Genomic DNA, 22,882 nt, shown 5'->3' with positions numbered 1-22,882 from the left:
CTTGTCATTTCAAAGCACCAAGTCTTAACTAGGAAGGGCAGCTTTACTCATGCCCAGAGGTGACACACATACACATATGCATGCATACACAAACACACATATGGTGTGTTTATAAATATATGTAGATAAATTCATACATATATTTACACATACACATACCTAGATACATACACATGCATAGATATACATAACATGTATCTATGTTTATGTGTGTGTGGTTGTGTTTATACTGTAATATGATATATATCTATGCATATTATGTATTATGTTTATACTGTATCTTTCTGTTGGTCCTGCTTTTTTCATTCTATAACTGCTCCCTGATTTCTGATAATTATCATTTTATACAGTGAAATAGTATTCTATTACTTTCATAATCCCAAAAAACATCAATCAGCAAACATTTGCTAAGTACTTACTGTGTGCCAGTCACTGTGGTAAGTTCTGGAGATATACTACAATTTGTTAAGCCATTCCCTAGTTGATGGAAACCCACTTTATTCCCCCTTCTTTTTTCGCTAGCACAGAAAATGCTGTTGTGTATAAATATTTCTATATAAATGGGACCTTCTTCTGTCATTGGGATATATGACCACTATGATGACAAGTTCAAAGGACAAGAACTATTTAATACCCTTTTTTGCACAATTCCAAATTGTTTTCTGAAATGGTTGAGCCAATGAACAATTCCATAACCAGTGAGCTTGTAGGCCTGTTTTCCCACAGTCCATCCAGCATCAACCATTTCCACCTGTGGTCTGATCAGTGTCCTTTTAAAAAGAGACTTGAACTCCAACTGTAAAGATACTGTACTGTACTTTGTGGGCAAGTTAAGAGATTTGTCTTTTTCATTTCAAATTTTTGTCATTATGAACTTAATAAACAGCATCAAACATGAGCATTTCCACATACAAAGAAGATCATATATGAAACTGGGAAATTCCATTTTATGTTGGGAGGGGATATGTAACAAATTCAATAATATTTAGTTCATATGCTGTCCTACTCTGCATCTCCCTCTGAACTTGATTCTGTCTGTCTTCTGGGCTTTTCTGGAATAATTTTTCTATATACAATTCTCACCTGATAAGCTGACTTGAGTCATGTAGTCACAACATTTTATAAAGCACTTATTATATCCTTAATTTGATTTTATTTTATTAATATTTTATTAAGCACTTATTACATGCCAGGCAGGCACTATGTCCTTAAGCTAAGGATATGAAGACAAAAACACCCCATTGTAAATCCAAATGTTGTTCACTAATGATATTAATCTCTCCCTCTGCACCATCTGGAAGAAGACTACCTGCAATTCAGTCCATGAAATATCTGTAAATGTAAGATTTTTAAACTGAATACTGAAATGGAGATTTTTTAAATAACAAATGTGAACAGAAAAGTAAGTTATTTTCACTGAGTTTTAAAAAGATGTGAAGAGGAGGATCTCAGTGTGTTTCTAATACTGATTAAGGAATCTTTCCTTAGTTCCAACAATATCTCTTCCACTTTAACTTGAATCCATTTCTTGTACTCTGTCCTTCATAATCAAAATGGACATATGATCAGCATCCTCCCCATGGAAACTCTTTATTTACTTGAACATGGTAATTAAACTATCGTTTTGTCATCCCTTCTTCAGATGATTTGCTTTCCATCCCTTTCATCTTTTCCACAGTTCTTTAAGCCTGCTCTAGTCTTTTCATTCCCTTGATGATACTGAAAATTAAGCACAATACACTTAAATGATGACACAATGCCAACGAAGGATTATTTATGTGTCCTTGAATTGATATACCTTTTAATATAACTCAGTATCACATTGATTTTTGTTTCCAACAGCAACAAGGCTCCAGAGACAATAGAAACAATTTATCCTGTTGATAAAATTTTCTGGATTGAGAGTATATAGTGGTAAATGTCACTGATATTGGCCCCCAGGAAATGCTTAAATTAACTTTTCTTGCTCTGAATCTTGCCAATGCAGCTGACAGCAGCCAATACCACTTCCTAAGAAAGAAAGAAAAGAAAAAGGTGGTCAGAGATACTTTTCTGGCTGAGATATCTCCTGGTCTTAGCTGAAAGAGAGCCCAACACTCCACCCCCGCAATGGGGATGGACTATAGACATTATTGCTAGACTTGTTTGAATCCCAATTCTATCATTACTAAGATTACAGCTTTGTTGAAAGTATATTCTAATAGGGTATTTTCTCCTCTGCTATGTGAAAGTATTAGACTACTGGAAATAGGAAAAATCTCTAAGGTCCTTTAGAAATCTGAAACCTTATGACTTTATGACATTCCAACAATAGAGCCAATGAATCCAGGCACACCATCCTTAAAGAGGAACCCAGTGATGGGAAGGTCACTCTTACATCAGCTTTAACTTTCTGATCTAATGAGCTCCCCACTAACTATTCTCAACTCAGTATATCCTAGAGATAGCCAAATATGCAATCCCTAAATTTCGTTTATCCAAAGATTTGCCCTTCCCCTAACCACCTAGCAGACATTAACCACCAACCGAGAGATTGGAGGGTCTAAAAAGTGACAGCCTCCCCATTATAGTTACATGCCACCTAATGTCCTTAATTGTTGTCCTAAAAACACAATGTTATATAAAATAATAAGTGGGAGTGAGAAAAGCAGTACAATCAGAATAACACTATAAATAAAAGTATATATTCTGGGTGACCAATATTCATAAAAGTGAAGCAGGAAATATTGGTCTTATTGAGGTTTTTTTGTTTGTTTGTTTGTTTTTGCTTTTTGGAGAGCAATTAGGGTTAAGCAACTTGCCCAAGGTCACATGGCTAGTTTTTGTGCTAGGTGTCTGAGGTCATATTTGAACTCAGGTCCTCCTGACTCCAGGGCCGGTGCTCTATTCACTGTGCCACCTAGCCACTCCCTCTTACTGGGTTTTGATAACTGGTAATTTTTTTTTATTTTTTTAAACCAGAGAACTAATTTAATGAATAAGGGGCCAGTAATCACGATCTGTTTCTAACATAGAGTGGGAAGGTAACTTCAACTCTATGTCCCTTGTTGTGTGAAATCTTGTCTGGCTTCCAATGCAGGTTTACAGAAGACAGAGGTAGACAAGGACAGACAAATATATTTTACATAGTCCTTGAGTAAATGCAATGCAGAAATTCAAGGAGAAAAAATCATTGTTCTTGCCACACAAAATTTCCATCTTGGGAGAGAAGATAACAAAATATAGTATAGTAAAATCCCCCTAATTTAGACTTAACCAGGGAAAAGATCTGTTTTAAGGAGCTTCCATGATCAGAAATGATTTCTCTTTCATCAAAGCATGAATAAAACTCCGCACCTCTCAAATTTATATTGTCTCCTGCTCCAAATTAGTGCACAGTTTTGTATGTATGTATGTATGGTATCACCCTGCTAGACTAAAAGCTCCTTAAGGGTAAAGATCCTGTCTTAATGCTCTTTATATTCTTCTATTGTTTAGTACTAAAGGCAGGCACTTAAAAGCAGTTGCTAGAGAAAGAAATTAGTGAATAGCCTTAATCATAAAATAGATATCTTAATTGCTTTACAGAACATATACTTATGAAAATTAATATAGCAATGTGCAATGTATAGATTCTAAACCACTTTTAATGCCAGCCCCCAACACCACCTGCTAATTCACTGAACAAACCCTTTCTTCACAGAGAAGACAAGTATATATACACTTCAGATGAGTCCAGGATAGATACTCACAATTTTGAAGTGAGAATGTTGTGGTGAATTCATGAATTCATTCAAAATGACTTACACAGCACATTAAAAGCTAAGGTACAAAAAGAGAGTTACCAGGTTTCCAGGCAAAGTTTTCTGAATGACTTAAAGAATTTTGTGTATTTCTTATTCTTATTGAGTTTCCTTAGCTCCAATTTCTGGAATTTTTTCTCTCCAATCAGAGGGGTTTTAAAATTTAGCTGAATGTGTTTACCTGAGGGAAAAAAAAAGGAAAGGAATTTCCATAGCATCAGATACAGAGTTCCTACCTTCTTTCCAACCCTTCCCTCTACACATTATTCCTTTTAATCAAGCTCTTTTTGTGTCCAGACCTGTAAAAAGATATTGAGAGAGATATTGTATATACAAAGCAATAACACAATACCTTAGAGCTGAAGTTGTTTTGTGGTCACCACCTCCTACCCCTCAAAAGCCATAGTGTATTTGGAGGTCATTGGAGGTTTTGGATCCGGAAAATAAAATGATCAGAGCTGTGCCTTAGAACATTTCATTTATCAGCTATGTGATAGGGTAGATTCATGGGGACAAGAGGAGGAAGAGACTAGAGACAGGAAACCTACTGGAAAACTACTGCAGTAGTCCAGGTAAGGTCAAAGGCAGAAGAAAAGGTCACTTTTGCACCAAAATATTTGTAGCAGCACTTTTTTTGTTGTGACAAAGAATTGGAAGCACAGTTGATGCACATCAACTGGGACAATGGTGAAACAAATCAGTCACATGAATGTCATTGAATACTCAGTGGCATAAAAAAAGATAAATATGAGGAATTCAGAGAAGCATAGAAAGACATGAACTGATGTCAGAGTAAAGTAAGCACATCCAAGAAAATAATATACACAGTGACTACAACATCATCAACAGAGAGAATGACTTTTCCAGAAGAAAACAAGAGATGGAGAGATGAAATAATGTATGTCTAGATACAATAAATAAACAAAATCGTTGGCGTGTCTAGAAGCCCAGGTGGCCTGTCTCTGGATTTAGGAGAGTCCAAGGTTTTCTCCATACACCTTTGTCTGAGATCCAGACACATTTTGCTCTGCTTCTTCTTCATCCCTAGGTAACCACTAATGGAAATGGGGTAGAACTGGGGGGAATGACGTTGTTGTTGTTGTTTTTAAGGGTCCCTGGAAAAGGATTTTGAATACTTTCAGAGAAGCTGGATTCAGAAAAAGAAGAGAACTCAAGATTAATTGAACAAAGTTGTAGGTAATTAATCTGTTAGAAACAATTAACATGGGTGTCCTCCTCCTCTCCCTCTAGGCTCCCTTCTCTTTCCAGATAAGTACTCACCACTTTTGGATATTCTATGCTTAGTGCCTGTAGGGAGATTTTGAGTAGATAAGGCCATGGACTGAACATCATGGAGGACTGTAGGCTCAGACCACATGATGAGTCTAGGAAAATCTGTGCTGAAGTTGTGGCATTGAATGATCTGGCTAGAATTGGTGATCAGATCTTTTCCCTTCTTAATCCTTCTCACGGAATTTCCCAGCATCAATTTGATGTCTCTGCAAAGGGGATAAAGTGTTGACTGTAGCAGAAGAATGAATTTGGTGGTGGTTTTCTTGTTCAATCATTCCTAACTCTTCACAACCCCATTTGGGATTTTCTTAGCAAAGATATAGAGTGTTTTGTCATTTCCTTCTCCAGCTCATTTTGCAGATGAAGAAACTGAGGCAAACAGTATGAAGTGACTTGCCCAAGGTCACACAGCTACAGTGCCTGAGGCTGGATTGGAACTCAAGTCTTTTTTGACTCAAGGCCCAGCATTCTATCCACCTCACTGTCTGAAGAATATGTAAAATCACATACATTATTTGTTTTCCTTGACAGCATATTTGTTATAATGCCTATGTATGCAAATATATCTACATATATGTAGGTAGATGTTGACATATACACACATAATGTACATATGTATGGGTATGTATACATACATATTGTCTAATGTCAAAGTTAATGATTTTTTAAAATCCTTTATATGAAAGCTACGTTTCTACAAATACTTCACTTGGAAAATCTCACTTGGAGATTCCTGTTTGAATTATTTGTAGCCCTTGGTGCCTCTGACATTCTCCATGTCTTCTCAATCTCCAACCGTGACTTAATAAGCATAGCCAAAAATGTAGTATCCTGAGTTTGTATCCATCATGGTGTAGCAGCAAGCACCCCAAGCGTCCTCAGGGTTTGCAGCTACCACAGGTTCTTGGATCTGCTTTGTTAAAGGAAAGCAACTCAAAATGGGTTAACAAGCTTACTTTAATCAGTCAGACATATATCGTTTACCTTGTTCAGGAGAAAAGGTCAGCACCCTGAACCTCAAAGTATACAGGCATAATTATCAAGACAGAAACATCAAGTAGACAGATTTCTAAACTGTCCAACCATTACATCCATACCCAGTCAACATCTGGGTTTCCACATTCTGGGTTTTTCAAAGCCGGGGGACTCTCAACAACGGCTTCCCAGAATTCAGATCAAATCACAGAACACTTCTCAAAGTGAGTCCCAAAACAAAGCTACACATCAGGGCTTATATAGCCTTCTCCTGGCTCAGAGAATGTAACAACCTTATTGACCCACTGGCCAATCAAAAAGTATCTACTGAAAAACAAGCCTCCCTCCCCAGGCTTCTGGTGCACTTTAGCCTAGGGGCAGGGAAGATCTTTAAAATTTACATTCGCATTACACATGGTCGTGGTCACATTAGACTGCGAGCACTTTGGAAGTAGAGACTTTTGTTTTAACCTTTCTTTGTATCCCAAGTGCTTAACACAGGGCCTGGCAAACAGTAGGTGCATAAAAAATGCCAGCTGTCTAATTGACATACCAAAACTCCCTAGTCCCATGACCTAAGGACTTGGAATATGTGAGTGCGTGTGCATGGACACACACACACACACACACACACACATATATCTTTATGCACACATGTATGTGTGTCTAGTCTCATTCTGTGCCTTCAATCAATCCCTTCCCAATCAGAAGATGGATAGCATGTGTTTCATGACCAATCCTCTTCACATTGTGAATGGTTATTACATGATCACTGTTCTTATAGCTTTCACAGTTGTTAGTAGCCACAGTGTTGCTATCATTGAACAAATTGTTCTCACTTTGTTCTTAATTGTTCATTTTTATAGATTTTTTTTGGATAAGAAGAAACTACGAGCACTTTAATGTCTTTGGGGCAGCACCTATCTTACTTAAAGCGAGATTAATGGGACGACTTTATAGGCCAGATAAATCCAGAAAAGACAGACTAAGAGGATGCTGCATCAGAGCTTGGAAGTGGAAGCTGAAGGTTAGAGCCCCTAACACTCACCGTAAATAACAGTGAGCAGCTACCAGCTGGTATTGTTGCTGGGTGAAAACACCTTCACAGGACTTGAAATGGATCTCCATCTGTATTGCGTGGGTGTCGAGACATTCATCTTGCTCAGCTCTGTGACCATAGTAAAATGAATCTGGTTGGGCTAGGGAGTGGAGAGGAAGAACACAGAGAAGAACAGATTATAGGATCAGAAAAGAGTGTGGCCTCCATCTATTTATTCACTTGGTTTTCATGATACATTCTTGCCACCTCACACCAGCCCGCATCCCAGACCTTGATAGCTCTGTCTCATTCTTGCCTTCACTCTATTATCAAACACAAGGGATAAGAAAGAATGAATAGGAATGGTAAAATGGTAAAATGGTAAGTGGTCCTGCACCATCAAACTCCCCAGACACTTTCAGAAAGGCAGTGAGACATTAGAGGGTGGAAAAGAACTTAGCACAGGCTTCTAAGATTCAAAAATGGGCCAATATCCTGAGTTTTATTTTCTTATTAGAATGGGAAATGGGTCACTAGAGGAGGACAGCAATAAATATTGAGTAGGAAACAACAGCTTGCCAATCACCTGGAAATGGGGGAGGGCAACAATAATGATGGATGTGGGATGAAGTACTTGGAAACTTTTTTAAGGCAGAGCTTGGGCAAAGATCATAAGCAGTATCCATGAGTGATTCTAGATCATCGTCATACTTTCTGCCCCTATCTCCCCTCCTCCCTCTCCCAATCTGGAATAATTCAAATTTCCTTCAGGCAAATAAACATGAATTCACAGAATGAAGAAAATAATGAATTTCATGGTCGTGGTCAGGATTCTCCCCTAGTGATAGGGAGGGAGAAGATAGGAGGGCCCAGTCCCCCCTTTCTTTTCCCGTCCCCAGTGGTACTACAGAAAAGTTGGTAGTCTTAGGAAGGAGTTTTCTGTAGGACAAGAGATACGTCTGAGCAGGGGGTTCCAAGGCTCAGAGTATCTTTTTTTCCTTTTTCCCCAAAATAGAACAACCCAGAGGCAGGTTATCTACATCTTTCCCCAGAGAAAGCTTGTCTGTCTTGCCTCCTCATTACAGTTCCTCTCTAATGCTAAGGGTCATTTATGCTATACACAGTGCCCCTTCTCTACCCTATTATCACTGGGATCTCCATTGTCCACATCATCACTGTCATCCTAGCAACAGGTCAGACACTCCACAACGCACCTAGTAGAGTAACTACAATACAAGCAAGAATTGAGACAGATCAAAGTCAAGCAAGTTATTTATTGGGGGCATTTCAAGGTGTTTTCACAGCTATTTTGCAACACAGGAATAAGGGGTGGGAAGAAATTCCGATTCCTTCCCCAGGTCTTCTAATAAGTTACTGAGTGACTATGGATAAGATGCTCTCTGAATCTGTTCCCCCATCCTTAAAATGGCAAAGTCTAACTAGAGGATTTCAAAAATTCTTTATGTGAGGTCTACCTCCGTATTGAAACTTAATCACTTGGAAATTTCTATTATCATGTAGGCCTTGGTGTTTCTGACATTCTCCATGTCTTCTCCAGGTGCCCTGCATTTCTAGTCACCCTTGTCATGGTCACATTAGACAGTGAGCACTTCGAAAACAGACACTGTCATTTTACCTTTCCTTGTATCCCTAGTACTCAATGCAGGGCCTGGCATACAGTGGGTGTTTAATAAATAGTACTTGACTAACTGACAGCTAAGACTTCACAGTCCCATGACCTAAGAACTTGGAAGAGATTTTGCATATTTCATATACGAAATGAGAGGGAATTGAATTAAATGGTCTCTAAGGACTCTTCCGGATCTAAATCTATGACCTTGCAATTCAACCTTTTTCTTAATAGACATACATTGTTTGCCAGAACCCTTCTACATTAGTTCCCAGATCTGCCTCTTCTAGCCAGATCCACTCAGCTGCCACACACACCCTGGTGTGACGCAGAGAGGGGGACAGGTGTTTATAAATTTTTAAAAATGTATCAGTAGTTGTGGAGGAATCCATCTCTTTCCACATGAGCCTCACTCTTTGTTAAGTCCAGGGGTTCCAAGATATTTGTGGTTTTTAAGAAATGGAGTTAAAAGAGTCACAAGGACACAGAAGTGGAGCCAGAGTTCTCTACTGGGACCCTATTCTGTAACTAGAGACAGGGTCAAAGTTAGGGTTCTATATCCCATAGTTTATATCATAGGGACAGGGGGTGAGTTTCCAGGAGGATCAGAGAGATCAAAGGAAACTCAGTCTCTAGAGATAATCTTCTTGATCCAGAGAACATAGCTGTGGACCTTGGTGAAGATACCAACATCCCCTCCCAGGATACATCCATCAGTCCAGGATAAGATCCCCTGTAAGAATCCACCACATATGGCTGGAGAAGCTGAGACTTCCTGTGAGAGAGAAAAGAAAGGAGGTCAAAGATATCCCCAGAACTAAGGTCACCCCAGCCAATGAACAAAGCCATGCCTGGTGCAGAGAATCCCAGGGTATTTGGACTTAGGGTAATTGGTGGGCCTTGAGTCTCTAAGTATAATGGTTATGTTGAGGCAAGCCTTTTGTCCACCCCATTGACCATCCCTGTGGCCCAATATTTCCCTAACCTACACCAAGGGGAAATTAGAAAAAAGCTTGATCCAAAAACCTTCTATTCCTCCCTATTTCTCCATTCTTTTTTTTTTTTTAAGCAATTGGGGTTAAGTAACTTGCTCAAGGTTACACTGCCAGTTATTTATGGGTGTGGTGCTAAGTATCGGAGCCCAGATTTGATCCCCAGGTCATCCCGACACTGGGGCCAGTGCTCTTACTCACTGAGCCACCTGGCTGCTCCTAAGCAATTGGGGTTAAGTAACTTGCTCAAGGTTACATGGCCAGGTGTTTCTGGGTGGATGCTAAGTGTCTGATCCCGGATTCGATCCCCAGGTCATGCCGACACTGGAGCTGGTGCTCTTACTCGCTATTTCTCCATTCTTAAGGGCCCCCACTTTCTAATCGAAGGAAGGAGAGGAACAAGTATTATTCTCTGGGTCCCATTCTCCTTCATCTGTTATCTCAACTACTGAGAAAGATTTCTGCCTGAACAAAGAGAGAGGTCATAACAAACAATGACCAAGAAAAGAAAGGATATATGAAACCTGGAAGAATTACCAGACATTTGTATGGCATTTCTGTTATAACTCCCACACAAAGCATGTCCTTTGTGAGCTTTCCTGGATAGTTATAAATGCACTGACTGTTAGGGATCATATCAGTTCTCAAGGTATGTAGAACATCTGCATCTTGTTCTGAGAAAGAGAAAGAGAGACAGACAGAGAGAGAGAGAGAGAGAGAGAGAGAGAGAGAGAGAGAGAGAGAGATTGAAATTTCCCTTTGTATTTCACTATTCCCAACGTTCTCCTTTCTCCTTCCATGCCTTCTTTTCTGTTATCTTCCTGACACTTATTTAAGAACAAGTAGAAGATACAAAATAATGTAAGAACTGCTCCCCTGAGTTAATATCTCTAACTTGGCATTAAGCCTGTCCAAAGCAGCCAAAGAGGAGTTTGTGGGAGGTCTTGTCTATGATCTTGACCTTCCTGTCTATGGTTCTTCTTGATCAGATTCTGCCTCCCGACATGATTCATATCTATCATATGTACCACTTTTAATTGAACTCTTCCCCATATCCCATTGTAAGGAGCTGTACCATGGAGTGACCTTAGGATTAGAAAAGAGGCATTAAAAAATATGCTAGAAAATTACAGAATCTCAAAACTGGGAGGAACCTCAGAGGTCACAAACAAGCTCACAGCTGAACAAGAATTCCCTCTCACAAAATAACCTAACAAGTGGCCACCCATCTTTTTCTTGGAGAATTCATGATCTGCCTAGGGAGCTCATTCTAATTATTGGAAAGTGATTCAGGCTTAAATTTGCCTATTGTTAAGAGAACAAGTCTAATTGCTCTCCAGCTTCATAGTCCTTAAGCTTATAAGATCATATATCTAAAGCCAGAAACGTTGTCTCAGAGGTCCTCCCTTATTTCATCTTTATTTTTTTCCTCAGTTGAGGAAACTGAGGCCCAAAGACGTTAAGTGCTTTATCAACAATGACACAAGTAGGGAACGTTAAAGTCTAGTACATTTAAATGCAACTCTCAGACCAGTGCCATTTCCACTATACCCCACTGCTTCCTCCATTGCTTGCTTGAAGAGAGAAATCTACCACTCCACTAAATCTTACCTCCTCTAGGTTAAATATCTCTATTTCCTTCAATAGATCTTTACAGGATACAATCTTGATTTTTTTTAAAGAGGCAATTGGGGTTAAGTGACTTGCCCAGAATGATATAGTTATTAAGTGTCTGAGGACAGATTTGAATTCAGGTCCTCCTGACTCAGGGACTAGTGCTCTACCCACTGAGCCTCCTAGCTGCCCCTCCTAGGGTACCACCTTGAAGACCTTCACCGCTTGCCTTCTTTTGAATGCTCTCCAGTCTGTCAGTAACCTTCCTAACCTGTGGGTTTCCAGAACTGAGTACAATAATCAAAGCAGAGTGCTGCCAGACTATTACTTCTCAAGATATTATGGTCTCTCTTTAATGCAATGCCTGGATCAAAGTAGCCTATTTGCTATATCATGTTGTCGAATCACATTGAGGTTATGATTTATTTAAACTCCTTCAGTTTTTCAGATGAATGGTTTTATTACCCACATATTTCCCAACTTGAGCTCACTGAAGTTGAATTTTTTGAACCAAAATATAAGATTTTATATTTATTTCTATTTAATTTCATCTTATTAGATTCCACCCAACAATCCAGCTTGTCGAGATCTTTTGAGATCCTGACTCTGCCATCAGTGTTGCCCAAGCCCTCCCAAATTCATGAAAGACAGCCCCTGTCCTCTTGAGGCTTACATTCATCTGGGAGTACTGAATGAGATGGACAAAGAATGAGAAGTCCTGTGCTGCATCCAAGTCAATGCTAAAAATGGTGAACATAATAGGGTTTGCCTATTAGAGATCCCTGAGGATAGAGAGTGGTGATGGAAGAAGCATTAGAAGAGTTTAGGAATAGCTTTTGTTCTTGTCTAATTATACAACTAGTTAGCATAAATGATAATGATGTTCAGTCGTTTTTCAGTCATGTTCAACTTGAGTTTTCTTAGCAGAGATACTAGAGTGGTTTGCCATTTTCTTCTCCGGCTCATTTTACAGATGAGGAAACTGAGGCCAACAGGGTTGACTTGCCCAGGGTAAGTGTCTCGGGCCAGATTTGAACTCAGGAATATGTCTTCCTGACTTCAGGTCCAGCACTCTATCCACTGAGCCACCCCCATAAATGGTGATGAATACCTGTGATCCCTGGTACTGGGAAGGCTGAGCCTGGTGGATCACTTGAGTTTAGAAGTTCTGAGCTAGAGTGGAATTAGTGTCTAAGCAGGAGTGGGACTCTGAACTAAGTCAGGAACTAATATAGTGACTACCTGGAAGTGTAGTGGAGGGGTGTAGAGAAGAACAACCAGGCTGCCTAAGGACAGTTGAACTAGCTCAGGTCACAAATAGAGTATTTCAAAGCTCCCATGCCAGTCAGTAGTGGGATTAGGTACATAAATGGCTGCTATTATTTCCAGTCTGGGCAAGAGAGGGAGTTCCAGCTCCCACTTCACTCTACCCACCCCCTGAAGTATTATCACTATGATTTGTAATAAAATCATAAAAACAATAATAATTAATATTATAATTCCTTATATTTATATAGTGCTTATAAGTTTTCAAAGTGGTCTCGCATCTATTAGTTTAACAACTCTATGACATAAAGCAGAAATTATTTACACCATTTTATAGACAGGGAAACCAGGGCTCAAAAATATTTACTGACATTGTCTACCATAACAAAAGAAGGTAGTGGTAATCCCTGGGGATAATATAGGCAAAACACTTTGCAAACCTTAAAGTTCTATATAAATGACAGATATTATTAGCCATTATTATGGGGCTCAGAAATCCAGTCCTACCCCAGTGATTTTCCATTCTTTCCCTGTCTCCTTCAGAATTTCCAGTAGAATATGAGCCCTCTAAGGGCAGGGGCCGGCCATCTTTCACTTTGTCTTTGTATCCCCAGGACCAAGCACAGTGCCTGGAACAGAGTAGGCATATAATAATATACGATTGTTGGACTGGACTGATTAGACTGATCTCCAACCTAAATAGCACCACCATCCGATAGTCACTCACTGAAATTATCACTTCATGCCCAGATTGAAATTATGCACTGTGTATCCATACTGATATCTTCAGGAGGCAATTCTACATTTTGGAAGTTTTTTGGTAATTGAATGGATGTGGCCAGCTTGATCACCATGATGTCATGCTCAGAAGAAATGGAAGTAAAGTTTGGATGACTGATGACCTTTTCATAAGGTACCTCTTGCTCGGTTGGCTATTGGTCATTGAGGGTATAATCCTTCCAGATGATTTTGAGATACCTAGAAGAAGAGGCAGAGGCTGAAGAGGTGAAGGAGCACATGGCTGATAGGCTACTTCATTGACAGACACATCTATGTAACACATGTACTCATGCACACACAGACAAATTCTATCCTTTATCCTTCCATTTATCTCAATTCGCTTATCCTCTCTGCCCTCAGAATCAGCTGAAATGAAGTTGAGTCCCTTTACCCCTGCTTTCTAGGATGAGTCAGATCAAGGACCTGGCAAAGCAATCAGACACAGAGAATCCTAGCCCTAATGCCTTCTGAATTTCTGTGAGAGATTGAGGCATATGCTATAAAAATCTATCTGAATGGGAGCATGAAGGGAATGTTTGACCACTTGGCTTGATAGAATGTTAGACAGATGAAGCTTTAGACATCCTCTTTAATAAACCTAAAGCTCAGAGTTAATTACTGTTTCCTTCCAGATTTAGATCGAACACTATCTTCTTCTACATGAAACCCTTCCAGATACTCATCAGTTTCTAGCGTCTTCCCCAAAATTACCTTACATCTATTTCGTATATAGATATATATGTTATATATGTGTCTCTCCCCCAATAGAATAGTATATATGCTTATGTTTATTTTTCCTCCAATAGAATATTAAGTTCCCTGAGGACAGAGACTTTCATTTTTGTCTTTATACTCTCAACATTTGTTGATGGATTGATCACTAACCTTTTAGAGACAGATTTAAATCCCAGCATTAACCTGTCTGATCTTGGGAACGTAAATTAATCTCTATGGAGCTCCATTTCCTCATCTTTAAAATAAGTTAGGTAGACTAGATACTGCTCTCTTCCAAGAAAACCTCAAATAAGGTCAAGAAGAGTTACTGAAACAAATGATCAACAACAAACTAGCTGAAGCCCCATAGGGTAGGTGTTGAGAGGCGCAGGGAGAAGGTGCAGAAATCCAAACTTTGCCAAACCTGCCATTGCTGTGATTGGTCAGGCCACAGAGCAAGTTTAATGTAGGTTATTATAATGGAATACTACTGGGCTATAAGAAATGGTGAGCAAGATGTTCTCAGAAAATCCTGGAAAGACTTGCATGGGCTAATGCAAAGTGAGATGTACTGTGTACAAAGGTACAGCAGTATTGTACAATGATCAGCTGTGAATGACTTGGCCATCCTCAGAATTGCAACAATTCAGGACAACTCTGAAGGACTTATGATGACAATGCTGTTCATCCCCAGAGAAAGAACTAATGGTGTCTGAGTATAGATAGAAGTATACTGTTTTACTTTATTTTTCTTGAGTTTTTGTGTCTATGTTTTCTTTCACAACATGACTTATGGAAATGTTTTGCATGACTACCCATGTGTAACCTATATCAAATTGCTTGTCTTCTCAATTGACGGGGTCAGGGGAGAAGGGAAGGAGGAAGGGAGAGAATTTGGAACTCAAGGTTTTAAAAATGAATGTTAAAGACTGTTTTTACATGTAACAGTGGAAAAGTGAAATACTAAATAATTTTTAAATAAAATTATATGAAGTATCTATTTAAAACCACCAGCAAGCATTATTTGTAATGGGGATAAGACAGAAGTCTTCCTAATAAGATCAGGAGTGAAGAAAAAATGCCCATTACCACTACTATAATTCAATATTGTACTAGAAATGCTAGCAATAAGAAAAGAAAAAGGAATTGGAGGAATCAGAATGGACAATGAGAAAATAAAACTAACACTTCTTGAAGATGATATTATAGTATGCTTGAAAAATCCTAGAGATTTAACTAAAAATTTAGTTGAAAAAATTAATAATTTTAGTAAACAGGGTAAAAAATAAACCAACACAAATCACCAGCACTTCTATATATCACCAGCAAAGTTCTACAAGAAAAGATAGTAAGAGATACTTCATTTAAAATAGCCAGACTATATAAAATACCTGGTGGGGTGGCTAGATGGCACTGGCCCTGGAGTCAGAAGGACCTGAGTTCAACTCCGGCCTCAGAAACTTGACACACTTACTAGCCATGTGACCTTGGGCAAGTCACTTAACCCCAATTGCCCTGCCTTCCCCTCTCAAAAAAAAAGCAAAAGTAAAATAAAATACCTGGGAGTATACCTGACAAACCAACCCAGGAACTATATGAACATAATTATAAAATACTTTTTATACAAATAAAGTCAGATTTAAATAATTGGAGAAACATTCATTATTCATGGGTGTGCTGGACCAATATAATAAAATGACAGTTCTACCTAATCTACTTATTCAGTGCCATCCCAATGAAAGTACCAAAAATTATTTCAATAAGCTATAAAAAAAATAATAAGATTCATTTGGGGAAAAAAAGGTCAAGAATATCAAAGGAATTAATAAAAAATGTAAAGGAAGGATGTCTAGTCATATCAGATCTTATATGGCAATAATTATCAAAACTATCTATCTGGTACTGGCTAAGAAATAGAAGGGTGGTTCAGTGAAATAAAGTAGTTATACAATACACAGTAGTAAATGACTATAGTAACCTTATGTCTAATAAATGTAAATGTACAAGTTTTTGGAAAAAGAATTCACTATTTGGTAAAAATTGTTAGGAAAACTGGAAAGCAGTCTGGCAGAAACTCGGTATAGACCAATATCTTACACCATTTACTAAAACAAGGCTAAAATTAATACATGACCTAGACATAAAGAGAGCTCTTAGTGCAAATTAAAGGAGCATGGAACATATTACCTATGAGATATGTAGATAAGAGAAGAATTTATGAATAAATAAGAGATAGAAAGCATTGTGAGAAGTAAAAGGGATCATTTTGATTATATTAAAACCAAAAACTTTTGTACAAATAAAATCAATGTAATCAAGATTAGAAGAAAAATTTTATGGCTAATTTCTCAGATAAAGGCCTCATATCTCAAATATATAGAGAACTGAGTCAAATTTGTAAGAATATGAATCATTTCCCAATCGACAAATGGTCAAATGGCAATTCTTGGAAGAAGAAATAAAAACTATATATAGTCATTGAAAAATGAATGCTCTAAATCCCTATTGATTAGAGAAATGCAAATCCAAACAAATCTTCTGAGGTATCATCTCATACCTATCAGCTTGGTTAAAATGATAAAAGGGGAAATGACAAATGCTGGAGGGGATGTGAAAAAAATGGAACACTAATACACTGTGTTGGTGGTATTATGAACAGATTCAACCATTTTGGAGATCAATTTGTAATTATGCCCAAAGGGTTATAAAATTGTGTATACCCTTTGACACAGCAATACCATTATTATACCTGTTTCTTAAGGTGATCAGGGAAAAAGGAAAAGAACATACGTGTTCTTTTATAGCAGCTTTCTTTGTGGTGGCAAAGAATTGGAAATTGAGGGGATGCCCATCAATTGGGGAATAACTGAATAAATTGACATAAATGATTGTGATGAAATGCTACTGTTGTAAGGAATGGTGAGCAAATTGGTTTTAGCAAAACATGAAAAGATTTGTATGAAATAATGCAAACTGAAATGAGCAGAAGAGAACATTGTATACAGTTATAACAATATTGTTGAAAGAGTAACTGTGAATGACTAAACTATTCTGAGTAATATGATCATTCAAATTAACTATGAAGGATTTGATTTATGAAGCGCTATCCACCTTCAGAGAGAGGACTGATATACATAAGTATATATTGTATGGTTCCACATACATCTCTATATCAATTGTTGTCCTTTTCTTTTTTTAAGTCTTTTCTACTCTTTTTTTAGATCATAAGCTCTTTGAGGGCAGGGTCTGACTCTTATCATATTTCCAATCCTAGTCCAGTGTTTCACTTAACAAACATTTCCTGAAGAGTGACAAGGTTTCAAGAATTAACCTTCCTCCTCCCTACCAGATTCCCTTATCCAGACTCCTAAGTCTTCTCAGTCCAGCTAAGTGCAGTGAAATTCCAGACAGATTTTTAGATTGTCCTCCAAATTTTAGATTTTCCTCAAAAATTTTGGAGAAGAATGGCCTTGAGATATCCTCACTCATGGCAAGTAGCAATGAGCAGCTGTCACCACCCACTGTGGGTGAATAAGAGTCCCAATGCAAGGTTGGAAGCTGGATTTCAGGTAGACCAGGTAAGGTAGACCCATCTCATCCATGTCATCATAGAACATTGGTAGGGAAACTAGATAACCAGAAAGAGACAGTTTTCAGAAGATGGAATACAACTGATTAAATCCACGTTGGTAATGAAGATTAAAACGTAGCATGTGCTATCACATCCAGAAACAATTCATTTCTTTCTTCTTTTTTTAATCTCCCCTATTTCCATTACTGTCAGAGGTAGAATGAGCAAACTGTTTTTTTCTGTCATAGTCTGAGAGTTCAGAGCTCTTTTGCATAGTTTTAGAGGTAGGGGCAACCTGAGAGGTCATTTAACACAATGCCTCCATTTTACAAATGAGGTAACCAAGGCCCAAAAATGTGTTTCCCTTTACTCCTTTATTCCTCGATATAATCATCACCACACTCTCAGGCTAGTCATCTTTTTAATTTTTTTAAAAAACATTACTGCAGGCATAAGGATATAGAGGCATGTAGGCAAGCAGCAAAGTGCATATGGAATAGATACATCCTGTTTTATATCATTTAGGAGATGAGACAGTAGAGTGAAGGGGAGAGAACAATGGTCTGAGAGTAAAGAGATACTGGGTTCTAATCTGTGCAATGGAATCTGTGCAAACAGCATCTCACTGTGCCATCCTAGGCAAGTCTTTTTCCTTCTCAGTTTTCTCATGTATAATAAAATGAAGAGGTTAAACTAATGGAACACCTTAAAAGTCCATGATAGCTCCAAATCATATATGGATGAGCCCGGGAGAGTCCTTCCAAAGCAGAGATTGTACTGTGAATCTATGCAAAATCATAGAACTCTATGAACAAAAATAATTTAATTTCTTTATTTCTGGATTCCTCTACCCAATGTATTCCTGACCTATATTTTCCCCCATGACTCAAGCATCCTCCTCTTTGTTGCTTTGTTATGATCTTACTCTTGGGGGCAGGTACAAGTCCTGCTAAGCCCTACCAGCTAAATGGAAAAAAACAACAGCTCTTGCCTGCTCAAAAGGTCCTATTCTTCTCCAAGACTTAGCTGTGTGTTCTTGGTTAAGTAATCCTGATTGTTCAAGCAGCAGGTCCTTCTTGACCCAGGGCTTTTATCACATTTATTCATATTTTTCCTTAATTGCTCTCCTACTTCACACCCATCTGCCTCCTTAGGTCATGATATCTCTCTTAAAAGAGTCAGAATCATGTAGCCCTTGCTTTTCAATTACTAATAATTCCTTAATATCAAACGATGGTCTTTAACATATATACATATGTATATAGTCATTTAATATAGCTTATACTCTAAATAAGCCTCAAAGTCAATACACTTTGCCCATATCTCTTCTCTCAAGCCAGCAATTATGTCCCTCTTTCTATCTCCTTTTCACTGTATATGGTGAGAACATTGTCAAATTCCTATTGGGAATATCTTCCTCTTCACTGAATTGTAGAATAGACCTCTGAGGTCAAGTTCAACCCTCACCCAAAAAAATTCCTTTTGAGACCCAAAGTAGAATTCCTGGAGATGCTTTTTTTTTCTATTTTTGCTTCTCTTTAACTACCTCCTTCCTTCACTTTATTGCTTTGAGGTCAGAGGAAAATCTTTGGGATCTGGCTATACCAGATGGATATTACACATAGAAGCTGTGAAATTGAAAATTGATGCCCCGATTTATTTTGTATTGCTTTAAGGTTTGGTCAATATATTATGTATTAGTTAGTGATCAATCTGCCATGTTTTGAGTGGCTCCTTCATTATGTGAGTTTGAGCTCCTTAATCCTATAACTGTAGTTGCCTATTGTGAAATTTGAAAATCAATATTGGTTGAGAATTGCATCTAATCATTGTATCTAATCAGAATCAATATCTGTGAATCAAATTCAGAATTGATTATATAGTCCCTATTAGTAAAATCTGTTAAGAGTTTAGCTTCCCTGTTACTATGGACTAAAGTCCAACCACAAAATTTCTAATCTGTGAGCTTTTGCTGACCATGGCAGAGGGGAGAGGTAGTGAGATGAGTCAATATGGTGATGAGATGTTTCTCTACCATGAGACTTCCCAGAGGATGTTAGTCATAGGTTGTTGGTCCACCTGGTGAGGAACTAAAGAGTGAAATACAACTGTACAGTCACTGTGTAAATGCTATAAGAGAGTTGCTTTGCTTGTTAGTTTTATCTTTGACTACTGAGGGGTCTTGGATTCAATTTATTGGCATTTGCTAATAAACTTATCATGTGTAAAAATTTGTGCCTCAGTTTCGTTTTGTCATAGATTTTTATCATGACAAACATGCTTGATTATTGTTTGTACCACATTTATCATTTTTTCTGTTAAACTTGCCAATAATTCTTCTGCCCCACTCACATACATAAGACGCCCAAAGTCACTCACCAGCCACTGACATGAGATTGAGGAGGAGAATATATTTCATGATGATATTCATATCCTGCCCCAATGAGACAGGAATTGAGTCTTCACACTGGTCTGTTCTGCTACTGGGGAACGAGAAAAGAGAAGGAAGGATCTGTTGGACTCCTAAGTGGTTCCAGAACTAGGTCTTTTAGGCTCAGGCTCTAGTCCCAGGAGGGACATCTGTCATTGCCTCTTCCAGTGTAATCAGAGAAGAGGAAACCTAAGAAGAAGGAGCCTACCTGATCTTTCTGCCTTGTGGGGCTAGAGATGTCCCCAACCTGGAAGAAGCCTGTTCTGATGAAGAAATAGACTCCAGGACTCAGAGTTTTCCTTTCTTATTTCTGGGAAAGAGATTTCCCCAGATGAGGGCAGGTAGGTTTCTCTAAGTCCCTAAAAAGACAATGTCACTGTGGCCTCCTCCTTGGTCTTTGCTCTTCTCCACAATCAATTACCCACCCTCTCTGTTTCATCCTAACCCACCATGTACACACATACCATGTCCTTTATGTGAAAGAGACCTTCTCAGATGTGAAATTGACCCTGCCTGTGTGACACTGTGTGACATTGAACCCTCCCTTCTGTGTGCAACATTAAGACAATGACTCCTCCCCTCTTTGTGTGACATCAATATACTGAGACCTCCCCACCCAAGTGACCCCCATGCATGTCCAAGAGCACCAGTCATGAGCACAGTGAAATTGTTCTCCTTTATAGTAGAGGGTAGAAGTAAAAGCTTCTGATGTTTGGCCAATTATCAGATTCTAGAATTAATCCTTAAAGCTACTATTTTCCAAGGTGCACATTTTCAATAAGAATATGCTATATGTCATGAATGTCTTTAGGTTCAAAATCCATCATGGTGACCCATCTAGAACATCTCCCAAAGAGATCAAAGAGGAAAAAGATCAATATATATAAAAACACTTATTGCAACTGTGTTTGTTTGATTGCAGCAAAGAATTGGAAACTAAGGGGATTCCCAATCAGATGGGGAAGAGCTAAACAAATTATTGTGTGGACATAATTGAATATTATTGTTTCTCTGTAAGAAAATAAAGAGGTGATTTCAAACAAACCAGTTCAAAGATCTGAATGAACTGCTACAAAGTGAAATGTACAGAACTAAGAAAACAATTAATAAAATAATAATTGCAGTTTAAAAAACACAACTAAGAAAGACTTAAGAATTCTGATCAATGCTATGACCACTCAATATTCTAGAGTAACAATGATGAACATGCTATCTTCCTCCTGACAGGGAGGTGACAAACTCAAGTTAAAGGAGACATGTTTTTAAACCTGGCCAATATGGGGATTTGTTTTAATGTGACTATGCACATACCTGACAAAAGGATTTGGTGTTTCACTGGGATTTGAAGTGGGGTTTTGGAGAATGGAAAGAGGCTAGTAATAAGGAAAAGAAAGTAAAGAAAGAGGGTCAGGTAAGCATTTTTAAACACAGAACAGCAGGTATGTGACTTGATACAGGCAAGCAGGGCAACTTTGAAAAATAGCATGTTGAATTTCTTTTATACTTGTGGCCATAAGCAGTCTTCTTTTTCTATGCTGCTTTGTGTGTAGAAATGATCTTATTTGGTGTTACATTCAGGATTTTAAAAATAATAAAAATATTTAAATAATATTCATTTAATTTTTAATATATATACATACCTACATATGAAGAAAGTAAAATTGTTCTTTACACTCAAGGGCAGAAGTAAGAGCAATGTGTAGGAGTCACAAAGATACAATTTTAGGCTCAATTTAATTTTTTTAGAAAACTTATTAACAATTATAGCTATGTAAAAATTCAGTGGGCTTCCTGGACAGATTACCCCTCCCTCAAAGTCAAAGAAAAGCTGAATGACCCCTTGTCAGGTCAGAGAACATTCCTGTACAGGAAAGATGGGACCAGATATTAGATAGAGAGATAGGTAGGTAAGTAGACAGACAAATAGATAGATAGATAGATAGATAGATAGATAGATAGATAGATAGATAGATAGATAGATAGATAGACAGATAGATAGAAAATTGTCTATTTAAATAAAAATAATAAAAAATAATTTATTCCCCCACAAAAAATAAAGTGTTAGACTAAGTGTACTTTCTAACTCATAGAATTAGAGAGTTTGTTGATTATGATCCTATGATTAAAAGCTTCACTGTGAAGTCTTAGTGTCTTAGTGTCTGACCCAAAACCAGAATTATTTCCTCAATTTAGTTATTTTTAAAGTAGCAGTATTTCTTTTTTTTCCCTCTATGTATTGCTTTTATCTGCTATCCCACTACTCAGCTCTGCTTTCTATATTCTCATGTGGAAGCATTTTAAATAATCTTTTTAATTCAACTAGAAATTGAGATAAAAATTGGAGAAGTCAAAGGTTTGTGTCCTGTCCAGATAGATTATGTGTATGGCCATAAAGGACTGGCCTCAGACACTTACTAGCTGTGTGACTTTGGGTAAGTCACTTAACCCTGTTTGCCTCAGTTTCCTCATCTGTAAAATGAGCTGGAGAAGAAGATGCTAAACCATTACTGTATCTTTGCCAAGAAAACCCCAAAACACCAAGAGTCAGACACAACTAAAATAATCAAACAAAGGCCCCCAAAAAATATTGCTAGGAAAAATAATTTTTTAGGTTTCAGTCACTCTCCTGATTACTATGCCTTATCAAAGGAGTGCCTTAAGCTATATCTGAAGGCTTGACTCCCTTTCCACCAAATACCAGTTCCATAAAAACCATCGACATAGTGAATTACAAACAATCCCATTAATCTGAACAGATGACAAACAGAAATCAGAGAAATTATACAGATTAGAAT

The 22,882-nt window shown here is 37.9% G+C and overlaps 2 pseudogenes; both read right to left on the bottom strand.

Annotated features, from left to right (window-relative positions):
• Positions 1 to 1,872: 1,872 nt before the first annotated feature.
• On the bottom strand, positions 1,873 to 7,228 carry LOC138160682 (probable inactive serine protease 37; annotated as a pseudogene).
• Positions 7,229 to 8,347: 1,119 nt separating this feature from the next.
• On the bottom strand, positions 8,348 to 20,087 carry LOC138160487 (serine protease 58-like; annotated as a pseudogene).
• Positions 20,088 to 22,882: the final 2,795 nt, after the last annotated feature.

This window comes from Petaurus breviceps, unplaced genomic scaffold (genome assembly GCF_028583685.1).
Source record: "Petaurus breviceps papuanus isolate PSGF00001 unplaced genomic scaffold, PetGlider_PUasm1.0 181, whole genome shotgun sequence".
Classification (NCBI taxonomy): domain Eukaryota; kingdom Metazoa; phylum Chordata; class Mammalia; order Diprotodontia; family Petauridae; genus Petaurus; species Petaurus breviceps.
Note: the sequence above shows the minus strand (reverse complement) of the source record. Positions and strands in the feature narration are given on the sequence as shown.